At 46.6% G+C, this 12,990-nt stretch overlaps 1 long non-coding RNA gene across 1 annotated transcript; it reads left to right on the top strand.

The window, feature by feature from the left end:
- The first annotated feature begins 9,148 nt into the window (after positions 1 to 9,148).
- On the top strand, positions 9,149 to 10,148 carry LOC125756728 (uncharacterized). The gene is made up of 3 exons (XR_007414704.1): positions 9,149 to 9,339; positions 9,798 to 9,901; positions 10,027 to 10,148. It is a non-coding gene; the product is annotated as an uncharacterized LOC125756728 (long non-coding RNA).
- The last annotated feature ends 2,842 nt before the right edge of the window (positions 10,149 to 12,990 follow it).

Here is a 12,990-nt window from a genome sequence, read left to right on the forward strand (position 1 = left end):
ACCGTTTCCTTATTGCATGGTGAAAAGAGATTCTTGCGTGGCTTGTTGTGATCTGACAGTGAAAAGCGATTAGCGGTGTGACCATGTGACTGATGGCATATATTGTTGACGACGAAAAATAAAGTTAGTTGAAAGTTTGCGCTCGTCGGAGTCTCCTGAGTCCGTGTTTTTATGTGTGTGCGCATCAGTATTCTTTCCTTGAAAGAGGTTAACGTGGCAAAGGCAAGCTGGGTCCAGTTTCACGCCACGCAGCCTAACGAAAAGCTTAGAGCTCCGCTTTTAAAAAAATGTCTGTACTGCCTCAGGTGAAAAGCAGTCCGCTAGGCGCGCGCTTGCCTTCCTAAGTTAAATACGTATGTACACCATCCAAATGCAGCCGCAGTCTCAGATATCCTGCGCCGCTCAGCTGAGCTCACGAGGCGCACTTACGTGCGAGGCAATTCGGAGGCCGCGTCGTCGGCTCCTTGTCTAGGGGCCTTCGCGGCAGGTTGTGGGACGGCACCGCACCTGGTTAAGTCGCCTATGCTTTCAGCCTGCGTGCAATTAACGGCTTAAGTATTGGCGCGGCGCTCAAACACGGTCGAAAGCTTACCTAAGAGTGGCGCGTACGGTGGGTAGCAGAAGTCACTCTCCGCGAAGTGCTTGCTGCACACGGTCGATGAAAGCGTGGGGCACATTCCCATTCTGAGCTTGACGATCCACTCTTTCCTCAGCTTCGGGACCTTTGGGTAGTTGTGAAAGCTAACGCCTTTTTCAGGAGCGGACGAAGTATACTGAGGCACAGAGCAGTACTGCACCATTGCGCAGCACTCGCCGCGGAGACAAGCGGCCGCAGTTCTAAGAAACAAAGAGCTGTTGTTCTAAATGAACGTTAAAAGCAGTCCCACGGTTGTTCGAACAGCGTCAGTAGCCACCATACGTAAGATAACCAATTGAACTGCTTTTTTTGTTAAGATTTACCACAACGGTGGTTTCAACACGGCGCTGGGCCTACGTAGCAGACGAAATCGCGCGAATCCCCGCTCTGACATCATACAGGCGCCGTTCGCAGCGCCGCCATCGGTCGCACACCAGGCCAATAGCTCGGGAATACCCCACTCGACGCTTCCAAACGGCGAATCGGCCTTTCTACACGGACAGGTCGCAAGACCAAGTTTTACGAGAACAGTTGATGTCGCCGGCACATTTAACACGCACGCACGCACGCACGCACACACAGGCGAGAGACAGACGTGCTTATCAAGCACAAATCACTACGTAGCCGCTTGAATACATAAATTAGGGTAGCTGTTACTGTTTACTGAATAAGTTACTGTTTATTACAGTAACTTATTCCATGAAAATATTTCAAGAAACCCGAAGAAAAAATGGAGGCGCTAAACATGCCTTTAAATAGAAACACGCATGACAGGAATATAAGTTTATTAATTGATGGCAACGAAACATCCGGCTGGCGTCTTGCTAATTCATTCAATCATTTTATCTCTGTGGTAAGTCACGGGGACTTCGATGCTGGCATCTGTAGTTTTATAGGCGACAAACTAATACCAACCCTATTTTTTGTACCAATGGATCAAACGGAAGTTTTTGCAATATGCAGAAAGTTAAACCATACTTGCTGTCTTGATGAAGTTCAAAGTCGGCCAGTGAATTATGTTCTCTACATAATTACGCCATTTCTAGCATACACCGCACTCACAACAGTTCAATTCACTGCTGATACGCGCTATAGACAGTGTGACCATGATTTTTTAAAAAGAAGTCGCAAACATTTTGGGAAACTACAGGCCAGTGTCTATTCTTCCGTATTTTTCTAAGGGCTTACAGCAACTAATCCGAGTTTCTCTCGACAGCTTTTTCTTCAAAGATTTCATAATAACTGAGTGTCAGTATGAGTTTACAGAAAACAGGTCTACGGAGCATGCGCTATTCGTTCGAAAAGAATATATATAAAAGAATTTTGAGACAGATTTTAACTCTTGGTATTTTGGTTGATTTCAGCAAAACGTTCGACTACTTGAATCCCATTATTTTTGCGAAATTAGGTTGACTGGGTTCAGGGTCTTCATCATCATCAGCCTGTCTACGCCCACTGCAGGGCAAAGGCCTCTCCCATGTTCCGCCAATCAACCCGGTCCTGTGCTTTCTGCTGCCACGTTATACCTACAAACTTCTTAATCTCATCTACCCATCTAATTTTCTGTCTCCCCCTCACGCGTTTACCATCTCTTGGAATCTTCAGGGTCTTCATACTGGGTCATTAATCACCCGCCTGTCTTACGCAGAAGCGCCCGCACCTAAAAGGAACCTTATACACAACACCCGTATGGCAATCAGAGAATTAGTTGCCGTGTTTTACGAAAGAAATGTCCGTCTGCTTCTTGTGTATTACCCGCTCATTCTATCCCTGTACGACGTCACATATCTTACCTAGCCCATCGGCATCCGTACAAACAACATTACCGCCTTATTTACCTTCCACTTTCTTTATCCTGTGAGATACGCACTGAACGTAAGGAATATCTACGACACTTTTTTCCCATTGCTTTCTGCAACCATGCTCGGGCATTACAAGACGGACTTCTTTAAATGTTCATCGACAGAGGCCACTGCCCCTCTGTCGCTGAAAAAAGAACAGGGGCGGGGGGGGGGTGTAGACGTTTCGCTGAATTGTGGTTATCAGAGTAGGCAACACGTAACAATGGTAGGTTAGAAATTCTAAGAAGGAGGGCAAAACTTTCATTGGTTTTCGTTGTGTATGTATCATATCGGATGGATTCAAGGGCCCCCTTAGAAATATTTATACATGCAATAAGGTATGAATCTGTTTTTAACGCGATACCGTTATGGAGCTCGTTTCGCATAACTTCCGGCGTCGGCGTCGTTGGTTGTGAGCGAAAAATCACCTTGTCCGTGACCGAAAAATCGAGAAACATGCAAATAAAATAAAAAATAAACAACTTCGGTTCGACAGAGAATCGAACCCAGGCCGTCTACGTTGCAAGCAGATGTTTTACCACAGAGCTACGCTATTGCTTGAAACTGCTTCGGAAAAATTTGGGGAGGGGCGAAGCATGTAGGGCAGGGTGTTTCAGCTCCACTAACGTGAAACCTGTGGAGGGGCGAAGCATGCAGTGGGCGCCGATGTTTCCCACAGCAAAATCACTGCTAATCGGCAACGAGACACAGAAGATTAGACACACAGACCTCACTTTGCTCACACAGAGACCCGCAGTCCGCTTTTAGTTAACGTACACGCAGCGAATCTTTATTGTTCAACTACGATGCCGATAACAAACCCGCAACGACTGCACGCATCAACCTCCTCGACGAGACGTGGAAGGCCAAGCTCTCCGCACGGGACCTACACGACCAACGAGGACTCGTCGCCAGCGCCCGGGAGGCGATCGCGGACAGAGAATTCCTGGACTGAGCGACCCTTCCACCTAGGGTGACCCCGAGCTCTCGGGAACACTGTTTCGGAAAATAAAAGTTTATTTCATCATCAACTACGCACAAGGGAAATCTCTCAGTGGCACTACACTGCAGGTCAAGAACCAGTGCCTATATCAGGGCTGGGCAGAGATACTCAAAAAAATATTCCGGAATACAGATATCGAAATACCTGGGTTGGAAGCCTGAAATACAGATATTGAGATTCATTTGTCTTTGACGTAGCGGGATATTTCGGCGATACTTTGGCAATATGACGAAAAAAGTATCCCGAAATATAGATTCAGCAATACAGATACTGAATTTTTTTTTATTTCTGGGATGTTCATACTCCGCAAACACTTTTATCAAGTGCAGCATAATATTGTAAATGTTGCAGCGCATTGAAACTTGCAATTTCTTTATTTATCACAGTGCTCTGAGCGCCATTAAGCCAGTACAAAGGAGGGTTACACTGTACATAATTGTTAATAACCACATATTTACAGATATCAGTTGCAATAAAAATGCTATTTCACAGCAAGAGTAACACGATTTGTACACCGAAATCAAGATACTTGGTGACAACAATATCAGCTATGCTAGAAATAGCATAGTTCAAGCAAATCGCTGGAATCACTAATGAAGACCAGTGAATTGAGAAAATGTATGTATACATTTCACATAAGATCTGTTTTTGCTGAAACGGTTGGCGTGTTAATTACACTTAAACAACAGGAGCTTCTCAAATAGGCCATCATCTAGACATCGTCGGTTCGGCCTCAACACAAGACTCGCGAACCAGAAAAGTCTCTCTACCGCTGCAGAGGAGCACAAATACGTGTTATAGCGGATAAATACGGCCTTCATGGCAGGATAGTCCTGCAGCATGGCGATATCCCTTCTCGGGTCGTCTGAATACCGGAACACTTCCGCCCGCACGTGGGTCTGTTCTCACCGTTCAGATGCCTAAGTTTCCCCGTCTGCAAAGTCATAAAAACCGTGATTAATCACCACCGATGATGACGGCTCGTCGCACGTGTCTGCTTGGATTGGTGCATGCGCCTCAGCAGCTCGCACGAGCAAGCTCTCAAAGTCGGATGATTTAGCCACTTCGCTTGAGGTCCACCGCATATTTAAGTATGGGTGTGAGCAGGATGCAAGTATTACCTCATCATGTTCTATCCTAAAAAGCGCAGAAAACTGCCTTTGGAGGTCGGATCGACAGCTTTCTAAGATGATAGATCCATGACGAATTTTTTGCTTCATCGAAATTAGCTTCCTTTCTAACGTGAGAAGCGTTGGCAGAAGCTCTCCGTAGTAGCCGCAGCTGCTTTTCTGCAAGATATCGATTGCTGAAAAAAATAAAAAAAAGGTTTTATAAAGTACGCTGCCCGATTTCTTCCACTGATGGCGATATAATGTAACTTTTAAATAATATACGTAGACGACTCTTGAAAACGTATATAAAAAAGTACCTGACCTGCAGCAATTGGGTAGAGAATCCCGCGATATTCCTCCAGAAAGTCACTCTCCGCGTCTCTTATATATGGTAGGTCGAGCTTCTCTGAGAGTGTCTTGAGTTTCTCCTTGTTCATGAGAAGTACGTCCAGTGCGTGGTAGAGAGAGCTCCACCGCGTGATGCAGGGCGTTCGCAACTGTCTTCCGAAAACTGATGTCACCATCTCTGCAGACTTTGGCCGATTTGATGAGCCCCAATACAGAGCGCATTTCGCCATTGCACTGTCGTGGAAACGGCTGCACGTGAGACTTCTGTTGAGCGCTTTCTTGACGTCAGCCGTGCCAGTGCCTCCTCTATTTTTCAGTGCCTGGGCGAACGCTCTCCTCGGCCCGTCGCGAGCCCGCTCCGCGTCCGCTCGCCGCTGCCGCGTGGTGGCGCTGTGCAAGTAGACTATGCGAAGCTGGCGCTGAACGGCCGCACGAATTCGTGTTTGCATCCGAATTTAATTGCATTTGTGCTTCTTGCAGGCTTTCACAGGTGCAGGGGGACGGAAAGAAACGCGAACATAGCGGCGCGCTGTTTTCATCACGCTCTAACCGTCGTGGCAATAAAAAGATGCTAGATGGCCTTTTATTGTTTCATGGATGACGTCTACTTTTCATCAATCAGCCACGCTATAACCACTTGAAAATGGATGTGAAACAGCAAAGAATGCAGATGCCGCACGTTCGCGTGTCTTTCCATCCCCACTGTACATATTCCGCAGGCAGTCTGTCAGGCCATGCTGCCGGTTCAATACTTGCACTCGAGTTTGATAGCATTCGCGTTTTATTTTCTATTTCAGGCTATTGCAACCGCCCCAATGTCTTAGTATGTCATATTGTTGTGTTCTACTCTGCAAATGGAACTGAAAGAAATTACGATTGCCTTTTTTTATTTCCCTTTATTGATAAAAATCTCACAGGGTCCCTTATGCATTCATCTAAGACGACTGAAAGGCGAAAGCCATCTTCTTTTTCTTCCAGTCAATGTATTGAACATTCCCTGCCTCCCTCCGAGATATTTCTGCGCCTAACACGGTTTCCTTACTGCCTCAAGGATAGGAGGCAGCGCAAGATTTCTGCACATCAGCGGAGGCATGCGCTGCCTCCGTGATCGGCCCATTTTGACCAAGAGAAGATGTAATGTGACGACGTCACGTTGTGTGACGTCACGATGATATCACAAAATTTTATTATCTGTGACGTCACATGATGTCATCACGTAATTATTTTTTGCATCACTCGCGTTCACGCCGGCGACGGCCAATTTTCACGTTTGATGAGGCATCTATAAGGCTTTCGCCCTAATACACTATGCGGCTGTCGTTCCATGAAATTCCAGCTGTCGCTGGTGTTCAGGAGATGTGGCTTCAAGTAATTAGGTGGGATAATTGGTCTCCTAATACACATTCAAACTACACTAGAATATGCAGCCGTCGTTTACGACTCGAAGATTTCATAGAATATAAGAAGCGGCGGCTTAAGAAGGATGCAGTAGTGTCACTCTTTGCAGTCTACCATTCACGTTTGTAGCCCAGGGTAACAACTGAACCAAGCATGGCAAGTATCCCTAAACGTGACAGTGTTGCGTTCAAACAGTCAACGAATGCATGTAGACCAGTAGCAACACTGCCTCGCGATCGCCGCCATGTGCATGCAGCGCTGACATTAGGTTCGAAGCTGAAGAATCGGAGCCCATGGACACCACATGCGCTACCGGCGAAACAACCGACAATCATTATGTACAGTGTCACAATAAATGAGTGCACGAGGCTGAGCATGCTGCTCCACGCGACAAAAGCGTCCAGGTCGACAGCCATTGGGCCTCTACTTTGCTCACTACCGAAAAGGTCAAATGGAAGAGAAAATAAAGAGAGCTGAGGAGCCAGATACTGTGGCTACAACAATCCGTCGACAAATGCCAAGACGAGCTCAAGCAACTGACAACAGGCCGCCCCATTTTTCACGCCTTTCATATTGGCTCAAGTTGAGAGTCGGCACTACGACTTTGTACTTGAACGACAGCGTCTGTTCACACACGTCGGTCAGTGTTGCAGGAAGCGCGCGGCTTATGTAGCGGTTTTTGTTTGTTTTTCGCACCACCTCGATTTAACTGGTTTAAGCTCTGAATTGGTGGAATCAGTTGACATAGTTCTTCTTTTTCTGGCACCAGCTGTTGCTTTCTCCTGTCGTGGCAACAAACGTAATTCTCAAAAGCTTTACGAAGGGAACGGGCAATCACGTATATCTCTGGAAGCAGTCTAGTGACATTTCATGTTATTTAGCGCATGAACTCCAAGCTTGCGTGCAGTGTGCTACACCAGTAGACGGTAGCACGCATCGGAGAACTTTAAGCGCACAAGATTTCAGTATTCTTGGCAAATGCTGCTTTCGAAAATCGACTTTCAGACAGTCAAAAACCGCCTCTCAGTCAAGCGAACGTAACGGTGAAAAATTACACCATCTCCCGCTAAAGGGGATCATGAGGCGATGCGAAGCCAGAGCACTTGCACGATCGTGTTCCGTTGGCGTTCGTTGGGCATGCTACCGACCTCGCGTCGTGGAACGCGAAGAGGGACGCTACGCGCGTCGTATCTTCCATCTAGCCTGGCCGTTAATTCTCACAGGGCAGGCGGGCGAGAGGGGGGCAGCGTAGGAGAGGAGAGAGAAGAGGAGGGGACGCGCATACGCTCGATCACATCGCGGCGTTGCGCAGGAGAGAATTTCGGCATGTCTAGCCAAAGCCACCTAGCTTTGGTCTAGCCCGCGTTTCAGAGGAAGAGTGGAAAGGGGGACGGGAGAGGGGTATGGGAGAGTGGAGGGGAGAGGGAAAGTGGAGAGGGTGAGTGGAGAGGTGTGTGGAGAGGGTGTGCGCATGCGCAGTAAGGGTGGTCACGCCGCACACCACCACCACCACCGGATTGAGCTCCGCCTTAAGATACTTCGCATCTAAAAATAATTTTCCGCGCATCACTGGCATGAGCTTTCTGGCTAGCAGACGACGCGCGAGCGTCTCGATCAAATAACCGCGAAAGACACATGCCTTCGAAATTGGCTGGTTGCCCAGAACGACAAGTGCTTCTTGATTCCAGTTTACAAGTTTTCATTATACTTTAAACAACGCGAATACAGCCGAAAACTGAACCATACAGCAGCTTCGAATGCAGCCACGGCATTCGTTTCCGCGAGCGACGATGCGACAGCTTGTCTACTACGGTGGCGGCGCCCGGCGGCTAAACGCCGCACTAACGCCGACGGTCGGTTCCCATTGCGCTCCGCTCCTTCGCCCAGGCAGAGAAAAATAGAGGAGGCGCCGGCCGTGCCTACGAGGCTTAAAGTATGGTCAGGCCCCGGAAAGTCGCAAGTTCCAGCGATCGCCGCAGAGGGCGAAAAAATCGACCGCGGCGAGTTCCAGCTTCAAACACAGGGAGTGGATCTACTAACCTCTGCGTTAGGATAACATGGCGACGTTGTGGTTGCCGCCAGAGCCGTATATTCCCTTTGGGAGAGTTCGGCGCTCTTTTGATCTCGCCGCCAGTCTGGCAACAGCGCGCTTCCACGCCGCCGACGCCATTTTGTGCCGAGGTTTCTCGTGATGCTGTACCCGTGACGTCGCTGTCGGCATTTATGCTTCCTCTGTGACCGACCTGGTGTGTCTTTGCTGCTGATCGTGCACGTGTCGGCTGCGTGGAACATCGTGGACCTGCACGGACGTCGCAATGGGGGCTTGCAGCGCGGTCGCTGAAGAAAGGGTTCGCCAGAGACGGAGCGTTGCGGGCGCACGCCAACGCGAGCTTACAGTGCCGCGGCACAAAATGGCGGACAGCGCCGCGCCGCCGCTAAATTTGGATGGTTGTTGGCTCCGCCCCTCCGCCGAACTCTCCGAAGGAATATACGGCTCTGGTTGCCGCCATTCGCGCTATTTGACTTTTTATGTAGGGGCGCCCTCGTCGGGCCCAAACTTCAAATTAAAATATTCTTGAAATAAGGAAGTTTAGTTGTTTGCTTACTGTTACACTTCAATAAACAAATTGCTGTTTATACGAAGTGGCCTTGCCTTGCCAGTTACCACGTCATCAATCTTTTGTAATAGTTTTTGCTCCAACAGACTCGTAGTTGTCAGCAGCCTATCGGCATCATTATCTTCATTTCAAAATATACGGCGGCAGAGGCAACGTAACGGCAGGTAACGGTTCACGGTGCATTCGGATGGGTCTCGCGCTCTTTCGTTTCGCTGTAAAAGTTTCCAGCCACTGCCGGCCGAGACACTCGCTTTCGTTCTGTTTGTTTTGACTCGTTGAAATGCTTTCGCGAAACGCATTCAGCAGACTTCGGGAGAACGAAGGGACCGTTGAAGCGTTCACCGGATGAACACTCGTTTCAAGCCCGAGAATATACGAACCGGTGAGTATAAAAACCCACTGCTTCAGCTTTTTACCAATGACCGTGGGTGTCACACGGAGGCGACGCACTGCAATATTAATATTTCAACGTGTCAAACTCTGTCGATGAGAAAACGTGCGATCCTTGCGGCGTGGCTTCAAGTGGGAGCAAGTTGCTGAGTTTATCGTTCGGTTCACATTAACCAGGCCGCTGCAATAAAGAAAGGCAACTGCATCACCAACGTCTCGCATGTATCTTCGTAACTAGCCCGCATATCAGTGCAAAAAAGATACGAGTTATATTTTGCCGCAGTCGCATTTGAGAAGCCAGGTTTAGAGGTCTCATTTCTCCTGTTGTCAGTTTAGGTTATTTTACTACACATTTAGTGCAACGAAAGCTTCACATAATTGTGAGTGCACATTCACTTTATTGTGATAAAGAAACCGTCACTATAATAAGAATTTTTTTTTCTGCCATAGCCTCCTGGTCTGACAAAGAAACAGCTGTGTGCAATGAGCAAGGCACCTGTTACATGACACGCCTGTAAAGAAGCTAGCCCGAGTGAAACAACATGCATTATAAGGTACGTTTACATATATGTATAACAAACCGCTGTTTTTGTTCACTATGTTTATATGTTTATTTTTGCAAAGTTTAATATGTACTGATAATGCTTATCAATATCTGGTGATGTCATTGTTTTTCCAGGATTGCCGGGCAACGACAGGATGACTACCCCCGAATGTCCACTCTGCAAGTGCGGCGAAACATGTGAACGTCTGCTACAACAGGTCATCTTGAACCTCACGCTTGCAATGCTGTATTTGTGAATGGTTTACCAGGCATCTCATGGAGGTGTGCCTACAATCGTCCACAAGTATTAGCTGTCTACTGTGTCATGCAATCTACACCGCAATAGCGTTGAAATTGAGCACTAGCTCCGTGCATTAGTTACGTTACCTGGCACTGCTGAGCTCAACGACGCAGGTTTTATACCCAGCCACGGTGGTCACATTTCATTGGGGGCGAAATGCAAAGACACTCGTGTGCTTAGATGTGCGTCTGAAGTTCAGGGAAAGACGGAAGCTTGAAGAGACGAAGCATTTGTTAACAAGAGGTGTCGCTGGAGCAAATGTTTCGACAAGCAGTCTTGTCTTCTTCAAGGCTACAACTGCGTTTGTTTAACTCCAGTCAGTTAGAATCAATCTAGAGTTGCCCACTACTGTATGACTCATAATCATATCATGCTTTGCATGTGAATCATCAGAAATTATAAATTTAAGGGTAAATATATAGAAGTCTGTCTGGCTGGGCAAGATTATAAGAATAAAAACGCTCTCCAGCCACATTTAATCATTAGTCTTCAATTTAAAAAAAACTAAGAGACCAAACGGGTCTCGAAACGTAGGGTCAGTTTTTTTAAATTATAAATCACATTACAAAACGAACATCACGGCAGTGAGGGAATTAACAGTCTTTCCAACATCTAATAATATCTAGGGTTTAACGTCCCAAAATCACGATACGCCGTAGTGGAGGGCTCCGCAAATTTCGACCACCTGGGGTTCTTTGACGTGCACCTAAACCTAAGTACACGGGCCTCAAACATTTTCGCCTCCATCGAAAATACAGCTGCCGCGCAACGTAAATGCAACGTTTAGTTGTGCCTTATGAGACAGTTTACACACTATGCTCAAAACTGTTTTGCCTTAATTAACTGTGTTTAGATCATAGAAGTTTACAAAAAGATACGACAAAGCTTTACAAGGCTGTGCTCAATTACATTAGCCTTTGCACATATGTTCAATGGGCTCCTTCAAATTATTTACAGCTAATAAACAAATTATAAGTGTGACGAGCACTTCTTCCAGCACAGCTTCACCAAGCACGTTTACGTTGTCGTGATGAGTGAGATTGTGTTCAGTGAGTATGGTAGTGTTTTCTTTTTTGCATAGCAGAGAAACGTGCCAAATTTGTTTGAACACACCTACTTCTGCTGTTTGATTAAATTAACATGTCGCAGTTGTAGCACCTACCACTATGAAGTGAAAGTCTGTAAACTACTGTCACGAAAAAAAACCTAGGAAATCGAAGAGGTAATTTAAAACATACATGAACTTGGACTTATCCACAGCCACACTACAAGATTTTACGTATTGTCAAGGGGTCGTGACGTCGACGAAAGCAGCAGTCGGTGTGTCCAAGATGAAACTTTTTATTCGGCCGAACTTGTGGCGGGAAACGAAAAGTCAAACTACAGCAATACACACTGCACACTGATAGCGGCGAACAGGCGTCAGCCGTCGATAAACTGATCTGTGGCAAGGCGCGTCGGCATTTATACCTGCGGCATCGAACATTCGAGCATTATCACTGGTGGCTGCGTTAGTTCGACAATAAACTGAGCTGTTTGCAATTGCACGCTCCAGCCTAACAGAAGATCCTAAAATAATCTGGAATGTTCCCAGACATTCTGGCACGGTTTGTGCAATGCAACTACACGTGCAATTGGCCAATAACATAAAACATAGAAAGAAAGGAGCGCATGTGACAATATTTCAAGCTGGAGCTTCTAAAAGTAGCAGGAATACATACTTGTGCTCCCAAGCCCAAATATATTGAAAAAGTAAATAACACAATAACAAGTATGCAATATATATATGACCTTTATTTATCCAGCATTGGCACAGGTTCACATCGTGCCCCACAGTTTGATTTCGTGAGTGTTTGCTTGCAACAGAGTGCTCAAGTTCTATCGACATGTCTATGTGATACAGAGATTGTGCTTACGGCTGAGCAGTTGTTTAGTGTTCTGTGCGAACACCAACGAAGATGTACACTGCATGCCTAAAGCTTATTTTCTTAGAATTGTGCTTCTAGAATCTGTAAGCACTCGCCTTATATCTCTGTTTCTTTAGCATTCATCTACGCTGCATACTCAGCAGTCCGATTACTACTAGCGCCAAGAAATTCTAGCTGTAGAAACTGTGTAACTGAACTATATCGAGGAACAAAACGAGCCTGAAATATTTTCTTCCACCTATTACCTGAATACGTACTACCTATGGTATGGCTTCACGGCCGAGAAATTCGTGCCTGCCCTGTAGACACAACGCGATATTCCTTATTTGTAACGCATTCAAGGTGACATCGCAGAGCGAGAAAGATGCAGAACTGTACGCATCCGCGATTGTTTACGTAAAAGATTAATCAAAACTACATTGCTCTCACTGCGCCAACTATCTGTCGGCGTAGCGCACGTTCGTTTCCGCTCCCCATGCACTCCAAAGATCAACACACCTGCAAGCGCCGTAACTAAAGGAAGGATAAGACCCTTGTCCTAAAGCTATGCTGTTAAAACTCGGACGCTGCTACACAACGAGAGCAACGTTCTTTTAGCGATCTCGGTGTTCAGTTATATGCACATATTTGTCAGCTTTCAGCCTGATTACACACATACGGGTTGAAAGCTTTCGACGTGTATGAGTGACTTGTTTTGCTTGGACTGACCTGTATACATTGCTTGTACCAGCTTGGGCACTCACAATAAACGATGCAAACCTTACTTGATTGACGTTGTTTTTGCCAGTCGAGGCCAGTTTGGTCACCTGGCGATAAATATTACACACGCGAGCAGCGATTTAGCAACGACAAAGAACAAAATACCATAGG

Source organism: Rhipicephalus sanguineus, unplaced genomic scaffold, assembly GCF_013339695.2.
Source record: "Rhipicephalus sanguineus isolate Rsan-2018 unplaced genomic scaffold, BIME_Rsan_1.4 Seq560, whole genome shotgun sequence".
NCBI lineage: Eukaryota > Metazoa > Arthropoda > Arachnida > Ixodida > Ixodidae > Rhipicephalus > Rhipicephalus sanguineus.